The 23,578-nt window shown below is 39.9% G+C and overlaps 1 long non-coding RNA gene across 2 annotated transcripts in view; it reads left to right on the forward strand.

The window, feature by feature from the left end:
* LOC134429867 (uncharacterized) overlaps positions 1–23,313 on the forward strand; it is a 69,038-nt gene extending 45,725 nt beyond the window's left edge. The window contains exon 3 of one of the 2 annotated variants that reach the window (XR_010030667.1): positions 22,111–23,313. This is a non-coding gene — a long non-coding RNA (uncharacterized LOC134429867). Of the gene's footprint in view, positions 1–1,765; positions 2,289–22,110 lie in introns of those variants that run through there. The other variant, XR_010030665.1, reaches the window with a different exon arrangement.
* The last annotated feature ends 265 nt before the right edge of the window (positions 23,314–23,578 follow it).

Here is a 23,578-nt window from a genome sequence, read left to right on the forward strand (position 1 = left end):
TTGTGGTGACTGTGTGATAAAAGGGATAAAGCACAGTCATTTTCAAATGCTCATTCATGCAATTCTTCTAGAAGAGATCTGCAGAAAGTAATGAGGAGGTTTATATTCACTCCTACTGACCTACACTTCTATTGGAAAAAGTTCCAAGGTTTCTAAGTATATGAAGACTGAAAACACCTTCAATTCCAGCTGGGTCATGGGGATGTATCCAGATTTTTCTGTGTTAGTGCCACAAGGAAGACCAGAAGGTTTCTGTATACACACACACACACACACACACACACATATGCAGGAGTCACTTCGTTAGGATTAAAAACTAGAAACCAGGAAAATTTAAATAAACACAGAATTAGTGGCAAGGATTGAAAATTGATTTCTCTTTTGAAGAGATGTCCCTGATGTTCTCCCTGGGTGCTCTACCCTTTGGTGGTGGGTTGCTGCTCCTAGGTATGGTAAGGCAGCAAATTTAATAATTAATTAATATTTAATGCAATATTAATACAAAATTACCACCCAGCTGTATCCACTGGGACCACTACCAATTCTGTTTCATGCATTACTGACTCAATGTATGTCAGTATATTTTATTCAGTGTTCAGTATTCTCTGTAGTAACATTATTTCTTCTTTTGAGTCAGGGTCATGGGATCATATTCAAAACTATCTACAGAAGAGATTGTAATTAAATTCAGAGATTGGATCCAATGTGTTCTATGTCCACTAACTAATGCCACCACCTTCCCCCTCCAAGTATATACATGCAAATATATTTATGCAGGTGTGCCTCATGTGCCTCTCTAGAGTTATATATGTGTGTTTGCTTGTGCATGGCAATCACTGAACATGCAGTAAACCTTCTTTGGTAATTATAAGTCAGAGTTCACTATGATATCTATGATCCTAAAATCTCCACTCAGTAGATAAGTTAATGAAAATGTTATAATAATGTCAACTTTCCAAAGATAGCCTGAGAAACTAGAAAAGCAGATGATGGTGAGCATGAAGATTCTCAGTTACACTGGGGACTCCATAGGCCCAATTTAAACCCCATTATTTTGTCATAAAATCATAGCTTTTGTAAGGCTCTTTTAAAATTGGATTCTTTAAAAACAATAATTATGCAATAAAAACTGAGGAAGTTTTCAACACTAGAATTATGTCTGCATTTTTTATATTGATGTATGTGGGGGTTTTCCCAGATAGAAATGTGTTTGCCAGCTGAGTTGTCTCAAATCTCACCATGTGTAATCAAAGGCCTTGAAATACTTTTTCAAGTAGTTGGAGGATGGAAAATATAATCATTTAAAAATATAAAAGTCAGTTAGAAAACAGACCCGAGTCTGTTCCTGCACTCTGAGCTAAGCTACCGTCACTTTTTTCTCCACAGATTTCAAATCCTGTTTCCAAACTGTCCTATCATTTAGACATTATTTACAAGTTAAGATCCATTCAGACAGTATCCCTTCTCAAAATCTTAGAGTCATAAAGGAAGATGAGGTGACAGTATTTCACAGTGGATCAAGTTGGCTTTTTAATGTCATCAATGAATTTTGATTTAGCCTCCCCTAACACCAAAACAAAGCTTTAGTTTCATTTTGGAGGGATGCGGAGATACTCAGTAGGGTGGTGATTTGTGAGAAGATTTTCCCTCCCCCTTTTATTCTGTTATTACTTTCCAGTATCTCCAGGCTGCACAATATTCCTTGAAAGCAAACAGTTTATGCAAAGCAGCTGTCTAACGAAGTTACTTTTACTTTCCCTTGCAGGGTGGCCTATTGAACATGATTAACTTGACTCTGATGGAAAGGAAAAAATAACCTGGAAACATCTGGCAAATTGTAAAGCAGTGCCTAACATTTTTTCCCTGTAGGATTTAATTCAGAAACATACTTAATGGATCCTCATTTACCTAAAGCACTAAAGGTTTTGATGCAGGGGTTTGGGGGATTTGGGTTTGGTTTCTCTCACCCCACTAGCTGTAGCTCTGTAATGTTTCATCTCATACTCCTGAATCCATTAGAAAAAATGTGCAATTACAAGGTGGGCATGGTGCTGTGTTGAAAAGGTGTTTACTGTTCCAGGCTGGTTTGTTGTGCTTTGTATGCACATTTGAGTCTTGAAATATGTGAAAATTAATTTCCTGTGTTCCATGTGGCTAAAATGACAGTTGAAATGTAATTTAGGGACTCACACAAATAGAAATTTGAAAATGATTTTTAAAAATTAAAGCAATGTTGGTAAAATTTTTAGAGGATTTTATTTAATTCACCAGGTAATAAAAAATTGTGAAATGTCATGTGTAGAAAGGCATTCTTGTTTTCCTGGGTTTTTTTTAAATTTTGAAATATTGTTAAAAAAACAGAGAGGAAAAAGCATTGTGTCCATTTTATATGTGTATTTTTTATTCAGAGATTTTGTCACATAATCCATGGAAAAAATGCACTCCACAGAATTAAGTATTTTATATTCACTGTCTCTTATATATAATTTCTCAAGTAGTGTTATTTTGTGGAAAAAGAACAGAGAAAATGGGAGGAATGAATAACCACTGCAAACAAGTATCAGCTTTGTCTTCTTTCTGGAGACTTCTTCAAAATTCCATACAGGACCATAAAAAAAGTTTTCAAAAAGTAAATTAAAATTCTTTCACAATTGTGTGAAAGACACATGATTTGATCAGTGGTCAAAATTTAACTCCCCTAAATTATATTGATCTGATGTGAAACATTTTTGTTCTGGCTTATCTAACTTGTAAATTTTAGACTTTGGAAAAAAGGCTTCATATGCAAAATTTTAAATTTTAAAATGAAAGCTCACTGTGATCTGAATATCTAGTAACAAAACAGCTGACATTAACTAAATTTCATGTGATGATGCAATATTTGTTTTAATTTTAGCAAGCAGAAAAATATTTCATTGGCAAAAATTTGTGAAAACAAAGTTTTCAGATCTAATTCCATCAACAGTCCCTGAAAAAACAGAAATGTGTCACCTTATGGATTGCTATGACCTACACAGGTCATACAGGCAACAGGTTTTTGAGGCATGTTTCTTCTTCTGCACCAACAGGTTAAAGGTAGCACCCACAGACACATCCATGGATTTGTGGCCCTTATAATATGCACCAACCCCTCTTCTGCAGCTGGAGTGTTACAATTGCCTGATTTCGTATTTTAAGCACAGGGCTTTACTAGAATCTACAAAAAAGTACCTCTGCATGTCTAGTGGCTTATCTCCAGAGCCTTCATTTGTTTGCTTCTGAATGTCTTGGAGGACTAAAGGGTATGTGACCATTTCTTTAACAACATGTGCCACGACTCCAATTTGCAGTGCTCTGAGCCATTCGCAGCAAGTCCATTTCAACTCTCTCCATTTTCAGACATTGCATGAATTATTAGCAAGATTACAGGGACATGATCTCCAGATGCACTCTGTGCTTGCTCACACTCTGTACAGAACAGAAGCAATAAAATGAGCAGCACAGGATATTGGTGAATTTGTGACAGCTTCTGATGAGGCATCAGACTGAAGTGAAGGTTGAACTGACAGTGCAGAGTGTCTTCCATCATTTAGCCTGAAGTGTCTGAATGACTTTCCCTCAGCCTCTAACCCAACAAAACTGTTGATTTCAAACAACATTTCTCCCTTTCTGATCTCACTTTTCATCTTGATTGAAGTAACAAGTAGGACTTTCCAGATCAAGGATCCTAATTGTAGCATTCCTTCCCTAAGGGTATGTCTAATACTGATTTTATGGCAGCATTGAATGAGAGGCCTTTCTGTCCATATCTGTGACTTCTCTCTCTTTAACCCCTTGTTTGCATCCTTTTCTTCATTTTGCTTAGGATTTTTGTTCACTTAGGATTTTTGTTTCATTAGTTTATTTGTTCTTTTTTTTTCTCTCTATTTTACAAGGAATCCAAACATTTGTAATGGCAGATGCTTTTTGGAGAATTTACATAAGCTGAGCAAATGCTCCATATGCTATCATCTGCTCTTGAGTTCTCTGAATTTTATCTGTCCTTCAAGCAGTAAACTGCTCACCACCTTCTTAGAGATAAAAATGTGATCCTTCCTATATTTGTCAACCTGTGTCCATTATTATTTAAATTGTTATAGGTATCTAGGCAAATAATGGAAAGCATGAATTACATCTGAGAAAAGCTGTATGGGGAATTTCTGACATGATATGTTAGATAAGAGTCCATTTTGAAATATTCAGGTCAAGTGACTGATGACTGCTAGGGATGTAGCTGGAATGGAAGCATTTTAAGCCACAGACTCTCTGCTGTTCAAGCACTGACATCTAGCTTGGCTCTACACAGAAGGTCCTAGCCTCAAGCAACAGATACCCTTGAATTAGGCCAAAAGGGTCTACACAATTCATATCAAATTACCAAGGCTCTCTCACAGTATAGATCAGAAATTACTTTTACATTTAGCCATTTGTTTATCTGTTTGTCTAGTGTAAAAAATGGAGACCACAGGCAGCAGCCAGCAGTGGCCATGAGAATGGAGGTGTGGTAAAATTCTGTGTGAAGGAATACTTCTGTCCTGGCTGAGGTCCACTCAGTTTTAGGAAGGAGGCAAATGCAGTCCAGTGCCTGTGTCTACATTGCACTAAGAGTAGAGATCATGTGCAGCATCACTGTAACACCACCACATGAACCCTAGAAGCACCTCCTTGATTTCCCAGAGGCATAACCCAAACCTAGGGATGCACCTTTGCCTTCCTGAGGTGTAACTATAGATTTCAGCCCTTCTTGCATGAACTGAGTATGTGGTGCTGAGTATGCTCGCATTTGTTCTAGAAATAGATGCAAAACCATAAAATAAATTTTTTGGGCTTTAAAATACAAAAATAAAATAATATTTTAGGAATAAATTTTAATGTTTGCAGCACTGAGTTGATTGTCTTTTTAAACCCTCTGCTTATTTAAAATCTCTACTAGTGTGCAAAGGGTAAGCAACACTTCTTTCCCAATATTTTCCCTGTCTCAAATGGCATGGCAATTTAGACAATAAAATGCATAGCACATGATTAATGAAGCTGTGCACTGAGGACAGGACATCTGTGGGATCACAAAGAGTTGCTTTCTGTACATGTTACTGCATGTTCAAGAAACTGCACAAATTGATAATTTGCTAAATTAATTGACTTTCTCTGTGTAATGTTAATGTAACCTTCAGTTTGAAAAGTGCACAGATTTGCTAGCAAGGAAAACAGGCAGGTAGTCAAATCCCTAGAGGATTACTTAGGTTTGCAGCTCACCACTTTGTCCTTTACCAAGGATATTAATATTTCTCAGGAGTTCTTAAATGAAACTAATCTTAAAAAAAAAAATCAATTTTTAAACTGAGTATAATATAGAAAATATCTAGCATAAGTGTCACAGCAATAATGATATCTGTTCTGTAAGGAGATACACAGAAATTCGGAACAGTCCAGACAAGAGTGTCTTCTCTGATCCAGCCACTGAACAGCACAGAAAAAAGTTAGAATCAGTCTCAATTCAGTGATTCCTAAAGAAATTTTAAATTTATCTTGGCTAGTATCTCTGAGCCATTGAACTAGAAAAGTTGTAGTAGGCCTGAGCATACCTGGCTGAATTTTGACCCTTAGCACTTACTGAAGAGGGAGTGGAGGACCTGCCCTAAAAGAAGGGTAAAGAACTTTTTACATGAAATATAGGTCAAGTGACATTAGGCTGACAAGTTGCCACGACTTCTGAGGTGCTACCCTTTTTACACCAAAGGGAATGAATTGCTTTGCAGGGTGAGAAGAGAAGGATCTCTCCAATGAAGGAAAACACAGAGGCTATTATTCCAAATGGAGACAGAAAGGAAGGTAGTGCACCTGACCAGTGACTAACCTGACTTAGTTCTGTCTTCCAAAGCTCTAAAGGGTCAGAACTCTGCCCTTGTCACCACATCTAAATCAAAGCTTTAAGTTAGTGCATAGAAGTTAGGGCCTAAGGCCACATTAAATAGGAAAATGTTCTCTTCTGTTTGAATCAGAGAGAGAAATTATGGTGTTTAGCAGTTCCAGTGACTGCTCATATTTGATAACTGAGACTGTTTTTATGTATATGTATGTATGTATGTATGTATGTATGTATTTATATTCAAACAGGAGTGCATTTTTAATAAATTCCTGGGAAAAAGGAAGTAACAGAGTGGGGTGGCTTGGTATAGACTGCACAAGATTTCAACCTTTTTTTACTTGAGCTATCAGGATGGAGTCAGAATTACAGCATGGGACTCAGGCTTGTTTGGCTCTGAGTACCTTAGAGCACTTCTGTTGCTGCATAATGATGGCTACCTAACTCTCTTTTTCACTCATTTGATCAGCTCACATAATTGCACTTTAATGTTTTAGTTATTATAACTAATTAATGTAGCAGTAGAAGTTAGGAGAATGAGGATTATTATCTGTTGCTTTTAAAGGATGATACATTCTAGTTACTTACCAGGGGAGGAATCAATGAAAAACAATTTTCCTTGCAGTAGATGCAATCCTTTTCTTGCATGCACCCAAAATGCAAAGATTAACCCCTGCTTCAATCCATCAGTGCCACAGGCTCTCTCTGTGAAACCAGTTATAGGTGCAGAGAATTTCCAGTGGGCAGAATCTATTAATTTTGTATTTGCCTAGTAAAAAATGTGTAAAATAAAGTGTGGCATCTTCTGGTTTACAGCCCTGGATGGGCTCCATTTGGGAGGAATTTCTTCAAAACATGACCAAGACTGGGTTTTAATGGATGTCATCAACACACTTGATCTTTTCATACATGGTAGATGCATGAAAATGTTACAAGGCTTGAAGAACAGATGAAAAAAACATTCAAGCTTCATTCCATTTCATCAAGGTCTAACTTCAGGGTATGTAGTCAGTGTCATATTTGACCTTGACACTTCATCTCTGCAACCACTGCAGGCCTGCAGATCACAATCCTATACAGAGCCATAGAAAGTCATCAGAAAATACATCTGATTTCCCTAAGAATATTTAGTGAGTTCTTACACTGTGTAGTGAAACATATGTATGATATACACAAAATCTGGAAACAGCTACAGTGGGAGAATCATGAGGCCACACTGGTACAATGCACACTGAAGAAAAAAAGGTATGTTACCTAATGAAAATGTGCACCTCACATAAAAACCAGCAGGATATACGGAAATATTTATAAAGCCACCACATATTTGGTGTATTATATTCTGGAATTCATTGTGTACCCGATTTGAAATGTCTTTGTCAAAACAGTTCCATATACAAGGAATACAATGCAATATATCTGGCTTCCTTTACCGTGAGATGAAGCTTTTACATGGTGGAGCTGTAATATTCAGCTGTCAATTATCAATCCAAATCTCTCTTCCACTTTTCCTTTTGTACTGAGACATTGCAAGTTACTTGAAAACTTTACACAGTACTTCTGTTTTCCATCTAAGTCTGTTGGTAATACTTTAAGAACTAAAATTTACTGTAAATAAAAGCAAATCAGAGGTAATTATTTGCTACTGTTGCACACTTATGAAAACATTTCCTTCATCTCTGAAAGTGTTTCATAAGTTTCAATACAATGAAGACAAAGACAGAACTTTCATTATAAACCAGAGCCAAGTAAATGAAACTAAAGAAATAAAAATCCCAAAAGGTCAGCAGTTTTTAAAATAACTGGGGTAATTTGACAGTGAAACTGAGTTATGAAGAAGGCTGGTGGCTAAATTGTGTCCAAATTAGGTCCTTCTAAATTGCCTCCTGGTGGGTAGCTAGGGTCAATAACCACTTCTGAACATCTTGGTCAAACATCTTGTGGGCAAATCAGAAAAGACTAGGACAAAACTGTAATTGTCCATGACTCAACTAACATAATGAGAAATGACTGAAGTTAGTGCATTACACATTTTACTGATGTTGAAACAGTTTCCCAAATTGTTTTGGAAAGGGTAAACACATTTTTCAAAGTGATTTGATAACAGCTTCTGCACTAGCAATGGAATGATGGCAATTGCAGAAAAGAAAGGAAAAAAAGAAACAGCCAAAAAAACCAAACCAAAACAAAACTTCTCTGAAAGACAAACATTTACTGAAAATCTATCAAGGCATCAATTAATGGAGACCTAATTCATTACCAAAGATAGAATTCAAATAGAATGTTAGAATGTGTATGTTCAGATACTATGTGATAGAATTCTAGAATTCCTGTATCCCTTTTATTTTTCTCCTATAAAAATTAATTAATTTTATAAAGATTTTTAGATATGCTGAGGAGCTGTCTCTTTTATCACTTAAACAAGGACTTCATATTATGCGTGTTTTTATCTACAAAAGAGCCACTTCTCTTTTTATTCAGTGAGATAACTAAGGGGGTTTTTTTGCATAAATTAGAAAGAGGATTCTTTTCAGTTAGGTATAATGTGGTGGCTAAGAGCTATTTAAACATTTTGTCTTGGTTTGATATGCTTTCATTGTTAACTAGCACAATCAGGTTTTTTAGTGAATTGAATGGAAGAGAAAAGGAAAATCTTCATTGCTTGTCAGGAAAGCTGAACAGCAAGCATTATTGTCAAAAGAAAAAGCACTTTCGGTAAGATTTGTTTGTGCTTGGTAGAAAAAGTACATTTCAGAGACAGGCATAAAATGAACCTTGTTTCTCAGGGCTTTTCTTTGAGATGAGCACAAGATTTGGGGCAACTGGGTAAAGTGCAGAAAAGCTGGAATGGGCTTGAGCTCAAATAAGAATGACAGACCATGGATGACATAAGATGAGTGATACAGCACAATTTAGTGGAAGCCAGTAAACTTCCAGATGTAATGAGTGCATTTAAGTATGTCATATTCTGCAGAATACAATGCAGAGAGTTCAGGGAAATATTAATATTTCAGTGCACATCTTTTTATATGAAATATACATCTTGTGTATGCAAAGTACATTTTCAGGAACTCGCAGAATTTTAAGACTAAGATATAACTGTCTCAGCATTAAGCTTGAATATTTCATTACATCATAAATATAATATGTTTCAGTATATAATGGACGACAGATAACTAAATATTTGATTTTGTGCCAGTCATAGCAAGACTTCACATGAAGAGCTGTTTTCATCATTGTGACCCAATTGCAAGTACCATGAAAAATTCTACAATAATGTCAAGATTCAGTAAGAGGTATTCTTATATTTTGGATTTTCAAGATCCTTTTCCACTGAGTAGCTTTCCAGCCTCTCTTCCCCCAGACTAACACCTTTTGGGGTTGTCGTGACCCCAGTGCAGGACTTGGCACTTGGCCTTGTTGAACCTCCCACAATTGGCCTCAGTCCTTTGATTCAGTCTGTCCACATTCCTTCCTCCATCAGTTTAACACCCCTGTTCAGTTTGGTGCTGTCTCTGAACTGAGGGTGACTTTGATCCCCTCATCCAGGCCATCAATGAAGATATTAAATAGGACTGGCTTCGGTACTGAGCCTTGGGAAACTTGTGACCAGCCATCAGCTGGATTTAACTCCAGCCATCAGTTGGATTTAACTCCATTCCCCACTACTCTCTGGGCCTGGACATCCAACCATTTTTCCACACAGTAAAGAGTATACCCATCCACACCATAGAAAGAAAGTTTCTCCAGGACAACACTGCGGGAGAAAATGTCAAAAGCTTTACTGAATTCTAGGTAGACAATATCCATAGTCTTTTTCTCACCCTCTAAGCCATAGAAGGAGGTCAAGTCACAGAAGAAGATTAGGTGAGTGTTGTGGTTTAACCCCAGCCAGCAGCCAAGCCCCACACAGCTGCTCACTCTCTCCCACCAGAGGGATAAGTTAGGGAATTGGAAGGGTAAACTAGTGGGTTGAGAAAAGGACAGTTTAACAGGAAAAGCAAAAGCCTTGCACTGCAGAAAAGGAAACTGAAGAATTCATTCACTCCTTCCCATGGGCAGGCAGGTGTTCAGCCATCCCCAGGAGAGCAGGGCCCTATCACATGTAATGGTTACTTGGGTTGACAAATGCCATCACTCCAAGTGTCCTCCCTTTCCTCCTTCTTCCTCCCACTTTACATACTGAGCGTGATGTCACGTGGTCTGGAGCACCACTTTGGTTAGTTGGGGTCACCTCTCCTGGCTGTGTCTCCTCCCAGCTTCCCAAGCACCCCCATGTTCCTTGCCAGCCTGGCAGTACGGAAAGCAGAAAAGGCCTTTGCTCTTTGTAAGCCCTGCACAGCAATAACAAAAATATCTCTACGTTATCAACAAACTTATAAAAAAATTTGTTCAGCACAAATCCAAAACACAACGTCATACCAGCCACAGTGAAGAAAATTACCCTTACCCCAGCCAAAACCAGCACATCTGGCCAAGCAGAACCTGCTTCTCATAAAGCAATGCTGGCTGGGCCTGATGCATTGGTTGTTGTGTAAGTGCTATGTGGTGGCTACTCAAGATGACATGCTCTGCGACCTTCCCTGGCATCAAGGTCAGGCTGACAGGGCTATAGATCCCTGGATCCTCCTCAGGGCCCTTCCTCTAGGTCTGCTGATAAATGATGGAAAGTGGCTCAGTGAGCACTTCTGCCAGCTCCCTCAGTACCCTGGGGTGAATCCCATCTGGCTGCATAGACTTGAATATGTCTAAGTGAAGCAGCAGATCACTGAGTGTTTACCATTGGATTTGGGGGCTTCTTTCTGCTCCCTCTTCTGTCTTCCAGCTCAGGGGACTGGTTACCTAGAGAACAACTAGTCTTTATATTAGTCTGAGGCAAAGAAGGCATTGAGTGCCTCGGCCTTTTTCTCATCCCTGTGTTTTTCTCTGTATCCAATAAAGGATGAAGATCCTCCTTTGCCCTCTTTTTGTTGCTGAGGTATTTATAGAAACATAGTTTATAGACTTTATGACAGTAGTGAGAATAATTTCTAGTTGGGCTTTGGACCTTTGAATTTTCTCCTACCATAACCTTACAACAACCTTGTAGTCCTCCTGAGTGGCCTTCCCCTTCTTCCAAAAATGGTAATCTTTTCTTTTTTCTCCTGAGTTCTAAACAAAGCTCTCTGTTCAGTAAGGCTGGTCTTTTCCCCCTCTGGGTCAGCTTTTGGCCTATGGGGACAGCCTGCTCCTGTGCCCTTAGGATTTCCTTCTTGAAGAATGTTCAGACTTCCTGGACTCCTTTGCCCTGCAAGACTGCCTCACAGGGCACTCTCTGAACCAGTCTCCTAAACAGACCAAAGTCTGCCTTTTGGACATCAAAGCAGAATGGATTTTTTAACCTTTATCCATGAACAGATCCACAGGCTCTAGCATGGACTGGCACCTCACTCCTCTGCAGGAAGAGAGAAACACAGGCTCTGCTCCCTGGGACATGGGTCAGTGCTGTCACAAAAAAGGATGAGCACTAGTTTCTCTCTCATCCACATTTGCGCAGCTGACTGTGGCCTGAAATGATGAGGTCAGGTTAAACAAGCAGAGCTAGCAGAGGCTTAGCACAATTTCCCAAAGAACTATATATTTATTTGTGTCTGAGTATGAATACACAAGGCTAACTTTAGTTCCTGTTTTTGAAATTGTTAGCCCTAATCTACATAGACCATCATTTATTCCCTGCCCCCTCCACTCCCTCCCATTTTTTAACAGATGGAAATTTCATTTACCAGAGCTAGTTTTTTCCAGGTGGAATGCCTCCAAACTATAAAAGTGAATTTCTCGCAATCATCCATGGGCAGAATTAAAACCAGGACTTTAAATGAACTAGATTTTGCTGTCAGAAAATTCCTGTTAGGGGCATTTAGCTTTTTTGTTGTTGTTATTCAGAAAACTCAGCAGGAAAAGAATGGAGAAACAGTGGCCCCACTCCATCTTTGCTCCTTTTGCATAAGAAATTAGTCCTTAATTATAGCACAGGGCAGAGATTACATCTCCAAAAGTTCAGCTACCCATTCTAATAATTTTCAAGCCAAAATAATGTTCAGAAAAAAGTTGCTTAGGCACAGCCCTTTAATTCATTCTGCCAAGTACAAACACCTGCAGAGTCACCAGAAGATTACTCCTAATGCAAATAATCCAGCCCGTGGCATGGAGTACATCACAGAGATTTAGTTACCACCGTTCTCTGGTAGGGAAGCCAGAGCTCTGTGGCCAGAAATATCACACAGATGGGCCTGTTTGAAAATCCGCTGCATCCTGGGCTTTCAAACCTTAAAAACAGATGAAGTGATTCCAGCGTGACCCCTGCTGTGATATAATGGATCCTGTCTGTGCGTGCAGTGTTTGTCATGATTTACCTCTTGCAATTCCTGGCTTTGAAACAGACAGCAATTCTGAAAATGAATTACTATTGATTAGACATCCTGCACTATTGAGTTCTAGGCAATTTTATGAATTTATTTATTTGAATAAAAGCTTTTAATGACCCCACTAATTTCAAATGGCTCTAGCAAAACAGCAATTCTGCTTTCCTTTTTTCCTGTTTGCCAATGGTAGATACATAGTTTAAGGCCCTGTTTATGCCAGCTATGACTTGTCACCTTCACACAGACAGAACTGCCTGATCAAAATGACAGTGTGGGTTTCAGGGGAAACAGGAGAGATCCTCTCCCGAGGACGCAGTCTGCGCTCAGAGCGCAGGGGGAGCTCTTGCCCTTCTGTGGCAGGTGGAAGGGGGGTCGAGCCCCAGTCCCAGAGCATCCCTGGGGCAGAGCTCCCTCAGGCAGAGCATCCCTCCTTCTGCTGAGCGCAGCAGCAGCAGGCTGCAAATAAAGGACTACCGACAATACAGCTGGGGGCTGGGCCCCTTAATTACCCCTCACACCCTCCTGACAAAAAGAATGTTCTGCTGAGAAAGGAGAGGATTAGGTGCTGCTCCACTGAAGATGGGATTGTACGAAAACGGGTGAAGATCCTAAATAGGCAGCCTAGGGTTTGGAATGGGCTGTGATTTAAAGTCTAAATCTTGCCAATGTCTTATTAGGCATATCTGCTTACTGTAGAAATAAACTCTGTGGTAAGATGTAATCTGGCACTGAGGTGTGCTTTGATGGAAACAAATGACAAAATACTCTGAGGAATCAGGCTCTCCATGCTCTCTTTAAAAGCCTAAGAGACTTCTGCAAAGGTGTTTCCAGAGCATGTATATTAATGGTCTTTTAATAGGGATTTTTACTGAATAACCTAGTGCGTGCGAATAGCATGCACATTTCAAAAATAAACAGCCCACTTCCTCCCATCAGGGGAAATGGATTAAGCAGTATTTTTGGTAGTACAATGGAGCTGAATGAAGGAATAACATAGTTTTGATATATGATAGCTTCAGGAGACTGACACAAAAACAGGCCGAAGAAAGTCGTCAAAGGCACCTATGCAGAACATTTCCAAGGCCTGGAAAGGGCTTGTATACAGAACATTCTCCTTTCATTCAGGCAAAAAGAATGTGCTTACATGGCAGAAAGGACAAGGAGTGGGAGTTACGCATGACTTCCTGAGATTATTTTCAACCCTAATCAATGCAGCACTAATGCAGCAAGGTATCAGTGCTGTAAACAGCCTTGAGTATGCTGGCTACGGAATGATAAAATGTTAAAAAGAGGGAGAGAGAATGAGAGAGTCAGAAAAGGAGGAAGTAAAGGAGCTCACGAAGGGCTGCTCTATAACAAGTGGGAAAACAGGTTCCTTCTAAGATGGATCTGGGCTCAGGCAGGCACTTAAACCAAGCCCTTAAACAAGCTCTGCAGGGAATTAAATCCTCTACCTTACTCTAAAAACATGTTGCAATAAAGCAGGCTGTTTATGATACAGAGTGTCAATGATTTTAATTGAAATTCGTCAAAAATATCTCCATGAATGGATGCTGAATCTAACTGCTCCAAATTAAAAAAAAAAAAAGCACAAGTTAGAGGGTACAATGTAGTCGGTCATCCAGAAGTCTGTGAAAATGCAGGTTTTTTCATTTTCTTATTAGGTAAGAATTTAATGCCCTAAAGGCAGATCATTTCCACAAGAATCACAGCAAGTTTTGATTGTAAGAATAGATTTAACTATGGACTTATGTAGTGTCTCCCTTAATTCCCGAATGAGCACAAACAAGGCAAGTGAGAAACCAGTGGTTTTCTGGTACCTTAGCATGCTGTTTTTCTCTCCATGATGATGGATGCTGTCACCACCACAAGGTGATGGTCTAGTCCCTCCTACTTCCTTCCCTTCTCTCCCCACTGTCTTTCCCCCTCCTTTCCCCAGCATTCAGAGTCTGGCATTCAAATCAAAGGTTTACTTTGAAGTTATAACCTAAAATGGGAAGCTGATAACTATTTTCCTCCCAGTGCTTTAGTGATGATGAATTGCTGATCTCAAAAAGGAAATGACTTCTTTTTTTTTTTTTCCCCTTCTTTTTTTCATTTACATTCAAGCAGTAAAAGTCAAGGCTCGGCACTGCAAATATGTGCAAATTCATCCACTGGCTGTGTGTGCTACAGCAAATCCTATGGAGATAAGGAGCTAAAGCAGCAGGGGTGCAGCAACATAAGCTTCGAAGCTAGACATGCAATTTACTAGGCAACAAACTTAACAAAGGGCAAAGGGATATTTAACAGGGAGGTGAAATATTCCAACCATTAAACACAGCAAATTGCAGTGACGGCCAGAGCATGCTGCACCTCAATACAGAATGTGTATGTGGGAAGAAACACAGAGTTTTACCCAGGAATTAGTTTAGCTAATGATTATTTTTTTTTCAAGCAAAGGTATATTCTGAGGGATTGAAAATGTTCCTGTTGTTATGAACATAATTAAGTAAAACAATATTTGGAGGGGGTGGGGTAAGAGAAGGTTTAGTAATTGGTGCTGAATGCTTAAGGTAGTCATCCTGTTCATCATAAATTATTGTGTTTAACCATAAGCAAATTAGACCATGTCAGTCTTTTAGGAGGCAATTAAAGCAATAGATTTTCTGTGGCCTGTTTTCACACACATGGGGCCTGATCCAACTCCCATTACCTCTCCTGGGCACAAGCATATATGTTGTATTCAGTACAGCTATGGCTGACTTTTACCACTGTCAGTGGTAACTGGGTCAAGCCCATCTTACAGGGCAGAAATGCTTTTCAAAAAGAAAAAAACCTCAAACTCTCTTCTGAGCAAGTATCAGTCCTTATTAAAAAAAAAAAAACCAGCTCTGTTAAAGAATTGATTCTGATCCAGATTCTTCAAACTTAATGATGGAAATTCTGGAAGGTTTGCTGAGCACTTGCAGTAATAGCAGTTGATTGGCCTTTTTACACAGCCACCTGGGTCTTCAGTTAGACATATTAAAGGACTGCACCTACATTGCAAACTGGCCTTTTTCCTTCATTTTCTGCAGTTCATTTGTGTCCAATCGGGTTGCATCAGGATTCGTTGCATTTAATGGGAAATGCACTCTTTTGGATCAAATACCTGTTTTCAATTTGGAGAGTATCTGATTCCAATGGCAGAGGTGACAGGAATAAAGAGGAAAGGAGAAGTAAATGCCTATAGTATAGATTTCCGCCACACTAACAGAGCTGCCAGTTTCTGAATCACTGAGACCTTAGAATTTACTTCTGTTTTTCCAAATTACAATGGTGAAACAAGTGAGAAATTAACTGTGTCTTTATTTGAGCTTATTTGAAAATTAACTGTTGCTTTTCTCTAAGCATAAGTGGGCTTTGCCATAAAAGTTCCTTTACCACAGTGTTTCCCCAAAGCCACAGCTGTCTAGGGAGACATCTACTCTGAAGCGATAATCTGCAGAAGTATTCCTGACATACTGCCTCAGTCAGCATCACGCTCACTACTGGTTAGAGTGGGATGCAGTTTAGTCTCCCTATAACCTGCTGTTATCTTTCAAGAGTCAGCTTGAGGGTTCAACAGTGAATGATGAACAATGTTGCTGTATGGACTTTTTTTTTTAATTAAAAAACTTCTGCCTCAATTTTTTTTTCCTCCAAAGTCATGGCATGGAGACAGCATATTTTCTGTACCAAGCTTTGATGTAATTCATGTTAAAAATAACACCAGGGACAATTTATCTATGGCAGAAATGTCAGTATACCTTTTTCCTAACAAGCAGAAGGAAAAAAAAATTGTGGCATCACAACACTGATGCTGTGTAGGTCTGTGCTTCAGTTAAAAAACCGTCTGCAGAGATTTATTTGATCAACTTGAATTATGAAGAAGCTAGATCTCTGCAGATTACCATTTTCAGCTTGCTTACAGGCATTTGGAAGATGTTCCTATATGAAAACAAAACAATAAGTAAAATTTGGGATCGGCTTTGGCTCATTTGCATCTCAGCATTGCAGGCACCCCATCTGGAAGGTCTAAAAGAAGTCACAGATGGAGGAGAGAACCGGAAGGGCAGGAAGGAAAGTGTTAAGATGAATGTGAAAGAATAAGCCAAGAGAGGCTTCTTGTTGATCTCTAAAGAAAATGTTGAATCATACCCCAGATTGCTGAACACCATGAAAAAATACTTCATCAGACTTGGATGGCCATGGCACCTAACCAAGCTGAATGCTAGACAAGGGCCACTTCTACTTTGCCAATAAGATCAGGCATATTCAGGGAGATTTCCAAGTGGCATAGATCAGCTCCTTTCCACACAGCAATGAAGAGCCCACCTGTGCTGGCTGAATTCAGTACTTTCATTCACCTCAGCTGGTAACAGACACCCTCAAGGAGCCACAACCTGAGCCCTGAGAAATGGCCTGTGCCCCTCCTCAGCCTGGGAAAGAAAATGCTCAACAGCTGGTGCCGCTCCTGAGAGCAGCTGCCAGTGCAACACTCCAACAGAGGGGCCTCCTCTTTCTGACCATCTGTTAGTCCAATGCTGAGGAAATCTACATTGTAGACCTCATTTCTGGCCAGCTGGCATCCAGCCTTGTAGCTCTGAGTTTATCCAGAAGCTAGCAAAAGCCAGCATCAGGCAGGTAGGTAGCACCACAGAAGTGGTTGGGCCAAAAGAGAGGTGGATGAGTGTTTCAAAAATAAAGCTATATTTCATTAGAGAACACCCTACAACTAAACCTGATATATTCTATGAAAATAGAACAAGCTTGGCCAAACTTTGTGTGAATGGTCAGTAGGCCTGCAAGGAGCTACACTCGATGGGGTGCATTTGGCTCTGAAGAGCAATTCCACAATTCCAGCCCTACCGGAATGTGTTTCCTAAACTCTGCCACCTAAAAGCCAGAGGCATTATCTGGTTCCCATTGCCTCCAGGCTATGGATATCCCAGTTTCCATGAGTGAGCCTGTAAGGCCTCAAGGGCTGTGGCAGCTCCTGAGGTTCATGGCCCCACAGCCCTACATCCATCTGTGAGATGGTAGAGCAACCATTCTTGCTGTGCTAGAATGTCCTCAGTTCCTCCACCCTTGGAGGACAGGAAAAGGCTGGGGCCAAAGGGTGGGGAGAAAGGCAACCCTTGCCATTGCCTGGGCAGGGCTCTAGTGGCAGCAAAGTGACCACAGCCATGCTGCCCACTCTGTCTGTGCCAGACCTGTGGGGACTCAAAGCTGCTGCCAAAACGTGAGGTCAGTAATTGCTCTCTGTTCCCCTGACACCTCTTCCTGAGAAGACATGCCAGCTGTCTGAGGCCTCTCTTGGATCTGTTTCCAGCTCTGCCCTCCCCGCCTTCCCTTCCCACACCTGGGGCAGCCCAGCTCTGACAACACTGCTCCGGGAGAGAAACACAACATTTTGCATGTGCTGCCAAGAAGGTTTGAGTCAGCCCTGCCTACAGCAGTGTCCCTGGGAGAGCAGAGACTGCTATAACCTCATCAGCATGGCTGGTAGGGTGCATTTTCACCTCCACCTGCCTCCTCAGACACAAATACCTGGCAGCACACACGTTTGCAAAAATCATAGTGAAACAACACTCCTTCCCTGGGGAGACAAGGAAGATAAAAACAGTCTGTGACAGATGTTAGCTACGTTGCTCAAGGCTTTACTAAATGGGGATTGCCATGGTACAAAAACCTGCACAGAAAAGAAGAACTAGCCACTTCATTAGAAAATAAAAAAAAACACAAACAAACAAACAAACAAAATAACCAAGGGAGCAAATGGAGCTACAGTCTATTGTCTCAACATGTCCAGTTTAAAGCATTTTTGAACTGACATAGCTGAGACAAGTGAGGGAGAAAGGCTTTTTTGTTACAATGCTGGAATCAGAGCCTAAGGAGATCTAGATCTGAAGAACAGCTTAAATGGGCCTTCCTGACTCTGCCTCAAGTTTCTTACATTTCCTTAGGCAAGCATTTAATCTCTCTATAGTGGATTCCACATTTGTAAAATAAGGGTAATACTTCCTTCCTCCCTCTTGTGTAATTAGTCAACCAGGGCCAAAGCCATCAAAGAAATTAGCTACCTGAAGTAAAATTAAAGTGACAGAATTAAAATATAGGTCCTCAGCATGTTCTCACATCTGCTGCCTAGAGCTGGAGACATCTGAAATCTGTACAGTAAGAAATGCAATGTACCCCCATGCTCCCACCTTGGCAGTAGCATATTGAATCTTTGGGAGGCCTGAATTTCCTTGCCCATTTAGCCCTCACCCGTTTGAAATTATTGTTTGAGGATTTATTGTAATGACCATCATAGCTGTGATCATTTTGGAGACAAAAATACCCAACCACCAGAAAACATACAGTGGAGTTGAAAACTTTTCTTTTTACGAGAACCAATCACTATATCTGATAGAAAGAGATATCAAAGAGGTAGGGTTTAGTGTAATTTAGTGCTGAATGAAAGATGCTGTATAACAAGGGCTGTGTGATCACAAAGGCTTTGAAAGAGCAGGAGCATGCTTATCCTGTTTGACAGCATTACCCACAATGTGTCATTATAGATATTGATGATTATATAGCCATAATTAAAGTGTTGTGCTTAAATAGCTAAATGTAGAAAGATGTGTCAGATCATTAACACAACTTTAAGTTTAATCATGTCTGGTTACAGAGCCGAGACAAATATTTAAGCTTCCTTGCTAAAAGAAGAGTTACTATGTCTAATCATCAAAGCAGAGCTGCTTGCCAAGAGCATAAAAACCTAATGGGTTTTGCAAGAAAATTATGTCACCTTCAAATTAACATTCATAATACAGATGGCATTTGTAAAAGGTAAAGTCATTCATATTGACACAGTCTATCTCCAGTGACTGTCATAAGAGATTATGAACCCTCTGTCCAGAAAGACATTTTGCCAAAGCAGGGTATTGTTAGAATAAGACAGGGCTGGCAAATCTGGGTGACTTTATCTTTTTCCTGACAATTTCTTCATTTGGACTTAAACAGTGACATATGGATGCCTTGTTTTGTGCAAATAATCAGGATCATTCAGACATCTACTGCTGCCACACACATGCTTTTTCTTGTGGTGCTCCCTGGATCAGCACTGACTCTGCATTCATGCAGGAACATTCTTTACAAAACTTGCAGGGAAAAAATGTTTTTTTCAACATAACACTTGCTATGAAGGATGAAAAAAAGTCTGAAAACATCATTCCACCAAGTTTACAAGTCTGGATGGCAGTATGATTTAGCATAATAATAGAATTACCTACTAATCCTGCTACCTAAATATCAACTACTTTTGAAATAAACATGTAATGGGAGAATGTTCAAAAACTTTGAGCAGAATGGTACATACAACAATTATTACAAAAAATTAAGAGGGATCCTTGAAAATGCCTCAGATCTCTAAAATAAAAAGAAATTTTAAAAAGATCAGTGTAACCATAGAATTTTCAATGCCTTATTGGAATGGACTTACATTTTTCTGAATTCTTCCCAATGTATTTCCTGAAATATTTTTCTAAAACCTGAGATATTTTTACAGAAGAAAGTGTAGCATATATCAAAAACTGTAAAAGACAATAGTGAAGTGTAATGATGAGTAATGAAGCAGGGAGTTCTTCATCCTGCATTACACCACTGGACACAGAAAAAGACCCTGTCCATGAAAATGATGTGATGTGATTGCTATTACAAATATGCATTACTTCATGCTGGGAAATCTAGTACAGAAAAAATGAGCATGAATTGTGATATTTTAGAAAATATATGATCTGATGGACACTGGAAGATATAATTCCAAACACAGAAGGAAAAAGGACTGGGGACTGGTGCTGATGCCAGACAGCTATTGATGAGACTGGGCAGAGAAATTAGTGTGAGCTGACATGAGTTAAACAAAACCACCCTAAACAATCAATGTGTTGCAGAGGCAGGGGAAATATCTTATGCATCAAAGCTGTATGAGAACTTTCATCTGGAATCTTGGATCATACAGCAGATACACTGTGTATGGGAAAGGCGCCCAGGGAGGATCAGCATAATTTAGGAAAGGCCTGAATTAAAAAAAAAAAAATTAAAAAAAAGAAAATTTTCATAATAAAGACAGGACATTGTGACATTCCATCAATATTTTAAAAGCAAAGAGGATTTTTTACTATAGCTAAAAACACAACTAAGTAAATGGAAGGAAATTAAGAGTGAAATTTTAACAGGAATTTCAAGAAAAACTTCTCCACAGTGAAATATATTGGATTGTGTACTAATGTCCTCAGGGAAATAATGAAAGCATTGTCACTTGGGACTTTTAAAATTGCCCTGAAAAAAACCACAATAGAGTATCTAGGAGAGAGAACAGTCTTTCAATTGGCCTCAGGGAGTCAAGCTGAATGACTTAATTGGTCTTCTCAGTCTCTAATTTCTTCAGGACAGACCATGCCCTATGTGTTTTCCACTCAAGGGAAAAACAAGCTCAGGCAGTCCCCAGGCAGGGTATTGAGTTTCCCAGTGCCTGTGCTGAGGTGGAGAGGGGGCTCAGCTCCCCAGCATGGCCCTGGTGGCTGGAATCCTCCCATTCACTCACTCAGCTCCCCATTATTTCCCTTGTCACATCCCCATAGCTTGGTAAGAAGCAACAGTGGGGCCCAGATTAGTTCATTTCAGTGTTGCAATCTCTCATCTGGGGGATTAGTGATAGGTTTAGGCCTTTTGGGTTTATTTTTGAGACACCTTTATGCACTACATTCTTTATATTTATAGGATTCTTCTGTATCCAGATACTTGCTATGGAGAAATAATAAACAAAAGCATCTGTGACTCTTGGGTCCTACCTTTCTGTTTAATCTTTTTAGAAGATCCTTCACTTTGAGCCCAGCACCTGATTTTCTTCTCCCTGTCTCTTGGTGTGACTTTTCTCGTCGTTTGATCATCTAGAGAAAAGTTCAGTTCATGTTTCAAGTTTCTGTATTCCTTTTTTATTTTCTTAACAGAAACAGCAAAAAGAAAAAAGGAAATAAGAAAAACAGCTACTTAAGGCAATAAAGCCATAACTGTAGAAGTTTTTGTAGTGTAAAATCAGTAACCTCAATTCTCTGATGTAACATGACCGTTTTCTAAGATGTGCCAGCATGGTAAGGGAGGTTCAGCTTGTGATTTGGGATTTGATGGAGAAGAAGAAGTGTGACTGAAGCACAAGATAGTCTTGGTATGTGAGTAAAATGCTTTGTTGAATTAAATCAATCTTATATTCATCAGCCTAAATTCAAGCAATCTTAAATTGCACTGGTTTTATATTAAGGCTGCAGAGAGGGAAGTAGAATGACAGCCCTGATAAAGCTTCTGCTTCAGTTCATGTTGCATGCAATGGCAATTCAGCAAACTAATAACAGACAGGAAATTTTAAGCACATGAGCAACCAAAATAAAACCATTCTGCTTCAGCAAGTGTTTAATTAGTCTTCATTTACAGAATGCATACAAGCAGATCAACACGATCTGGCCATTTTGGAAAGTATTAACATTTTTTGTAAATTTAAAGGACTGTCTGTTCCTCAGAGGGATTTGGTTCCTTCTGACTCAGCATCATAAAATATAACCATGTAGCGGACACACAGCAATGAGCACATTGCTGTCCACCTGATTTCCCCAATTTTAAACAAGTGGAACGGACTTTTCTGGCAAGACAACACCCCTTTCTTCCAGCTGAAAGTCAGGTTCTTTTCCTGCTTGGTGTTCCACGACCCTTTTGCTATCTTTTTTATGTTTCTTCCTGCTCAGGTGTTACAGGCCTTATTCTGATTAATCCCATTTTCTTCTTTGACAGAGGCAACACTAAAGTGCTTAGGACCTTGGTTTGGATCCCACAGGAGGAACAAGGTGCAGCAGGAAAAACCCTTAAACTGTCAAGTCTGAACTTTGGGCAACATCTTCAAATAACAGTAGGAATATGTTTGACACACACCCTGTGTTGAAAATTGCCACTAACTTTGTGAATCTTGTAGCAGTTTTGAACTGCATACCAACACTTTGCTATCTCGGTGCAACAGGCTCTGCTGGTCTTGCCTAATGCTGTTTGGAATCACTGGAAGCCCATTCCTCAGTTTCAGTCTCCTTTCAGTCTCTCCTCCTCTATATGTTAACAAACATGCTAAAAAAATGGGATCAAAGCAGTACTTGCAGTCAGATCACCTGGATCATTCATTTTTGTTAAAAATTAAATATGTCTTAAATGGCTCATTTATCCTGAGGGTTTTTGGTTTTTTCCCTTTCTACCCATTTCTCATGCTGAAGGACACCAATGCTGTAAAGTGCTCGAACTTACTGCTGAGTTTATGGATGCAGACAGTAATGTCACTTGGCTTTTTAGGCCCTTTTTTTAGGCTCCTAACACTGTACAAAGGAGGAAAGTGTTGTTTACCATATTTTACCTGTGGCGAATTGTAGTACTTGCACTGTGGAATGACTGAGCTGGGAAGAGTACTAAAGCCTCTGGCAGGTATATTGCATTTCCAGTGATTTCTGTGAGCATATTCATGTGCTTGTAGTTAAGTAAAAGCTTTACCACTTCCCCTGATCTGAAACAATCCTCCCTCCTCCTTTCCTCCTCCTAAAGCCCAAATCAAAAATGCTTACCCCGGATTGTTTGCTGAAACTAGACTGATAAAAAAAAATAATAATAATAAAAAAAGGGCATGAATGAACATGTGAAACGGGCTGTGGAGTATTAGCAGGGCTTGTCTTTGTGGGCTTGAAAAGCCCATGACAATGAGCTCCTCCACTGGGAGTGGAGAGGAGCCCACATGCAAAGGAGGGTCTTGGGCTCCGTGTTTCATTAAAGGAAGGTTTCAGCCTTTTCTCTTGGAAAAAAAAAAAAGCTTTGAAAATGGAAAGCAACACAAACTGATCATTATGGTTGAAAGCGCCATCATTAAAAAATCTCTCGTCATTCACTGGCTCCTGACAGCTGGTCGCTGGGGCCTGAATAAACGCAGCCAGCACCACGTGAATTTTGGGGAAGAAGCTCCATACTTGCCTAGCTGCAGGGGGGCTGTGCCTCCAGGGCCACCTTGGGCCCCCCAGGCTACCTTTCAGCTGGCCACCTCCGGGGGAAGCAGCCCCTGGTCCCCCCCGCCTGGGGACAATGCCCTATTGAGGGTTTAGGATGCCTTGAATACCCAGCAGCCTGCTTTGTCCCGCTCCCCTTCTCCGCCTCCTTCTCCCCTTTCTGCCCTCTCCCAACCTCTCCCTTTTCTCTGACAGAGTATTTCCCAATCCAAAAGCCTTTTGCTCCA

Source organism: Melospiza melodia, chromosome 1 (genome assembly GCF_035770615.1).
Source record: "Melospiza melodia melodia isolate bMelMel2 chromosome 1, bMelMel2.pri, whole genome shotgun sequence".
Taxonomy (NCBI): Eukaryota; Metazoa; Chordata; class Aves; order Passeriformes; family Passerellidae; genus Melospiza; species Melospiza melodia.